Source organism: Schistocerca gregaria, chromosome 3 (assembly GCF_023897955.1).
Source record: "Schistocerca gregaria isolate iqSchGreg1 chromosome 3, iqSchGreg1.2, whole genome shotgun sequence".
Classification (NCBI taxonomy): Eukaryota; Metazoa; Arthropoda; class Insecta; order Orthoptera; family Acrididae; genus Schistocerca; species Schistocerca gregaria.
In genome coordinates this window covers 283522029-283523679 of record NC_064922.1, presented here as the reverse complement: position 1 = coordinate 283523679, position 1651 = coordinate 283522029, and positions in this window count along the sequence as shown.

Here is a 1651-nt window from a genome sequence, read left to right as displayed (position 1 = left end):
CCGACCAGCCAGTGCATACATAAAAATCGCCCCAGCAGCTGCAAGGCTCGTATCATCAGTCATCTCTCCTGAGGTGTGTACTTTACGAAGCCTGGGAAGAAGTCCTTACGTTACAAAGAACTAACTCCAAGTTTTCTGTAAAAGCTGCCTGACACTCGGCTGGCTTGCTGCCAGAATTGGAAATTGCTGCCCAATGAGACCAGAAATCCTTAGTTCCGATAAATTCAAAATGAGTAACAGCATTAAACAATCTCCTACTATTTTCTGACACATTACAGTGAGGTGACAGAAGTCGCAGGATAGCGATTGCACATATACATACATTGGCAGCATCGCATAGACAAGGTATAAGAGGGCAGTGCATTGCTGGAGCTGTCACTTTTACTCGCGTGATTCACATGGGAAAATGTTCCCAACTCAATTATGGACACACAACAGGAATTAACAGACTTTGAACGGGGAATGTAAGTTGAAGCTAGATGCAGGGGCCATTCCACTTAGATACCATAAGGGTATTCAATATTCGAGATCCATCGTGTTAAGAGTGTGCTGAGAATACCAAATTTCAGGCATTAACTCTCACAATGGACAGTGCAGTGGCTGACTGTCTTCACTTATCGACTGAGGGCAGTGGATTTGGCATAGTTGTCAGTGCTACCACACAAGCAACATTGGCTGAAATAACTGCAGAATTCAATGTGTGACGTATGACGAATATATGTTACACTTTGAACAGCACCTGCAGCGTCTGGAAAACCGTGCTCTGATCAGATGACTCCTGATTCCAGCTGGTAGGCGCTGATGGTACAATTCCAGTGTGACATGGACCCCACAAAGCCACGGACCCAAGTTGTCAGCAAGGTGTTGGTGGCTACGTAATGGTGTTGGCTTTATTTACATGGAATGGATTGGATCCCCTGGGCTAGCTGAACCGATCATTGACTGAAAAGGTTTTGTTCAGCTACTTGGAGACAATCTGCAGCCATTCATGGACTTCATGTTCTCAAACAACAATGGAATTTTTATGGATAACAATGTGCCATGTTGCCGCGCCACAATTGTTCACAACTGGTCTGAAGAACATTGTGAACAAATTGAGCAAATGATTGGGCCACCTAGGTCACCTGACCTGAATCCCATCAAACATTTATTGCACATGACAGAGGTCAGTTTGTGCACAAAATCTGCACCGGCAATACTTTCGCAATTATGGACAGCTATGCAGGCAGCAGGCTCAACATTCATACAGGGGATTCCAATGGCACTATGAATCCATGCCATGTTGAGATGCTGGGCTATGCTACGCAAAAGGTTGTCTGACATATTAAAAGGTACACCATGACTTGTCACTTTATTGCATACCTGAGCCAACCACTAAAAGGCTGTTAGAGTGGAGATTTCTCCCACTTCCTGACGTGGTTCTGAAGTAGACAAATGAGAAGCACAGCACGAAAGTGCGGGCACTGCCAAAAGTGACAATGTGAGCAAATCGGGAGGCTGTATTATGAAAGTTTAAATTAGACGTTACTCTTAGGTATTGTAACGAACATTCATACACCTTGAGGATAGCTACACCTGCCTAGAGATCTCTCGGCAGCTTTTGTGAAGAAATCCAGATTTCCTTCAAGAATGAATTTGTGTTCCCCACCCC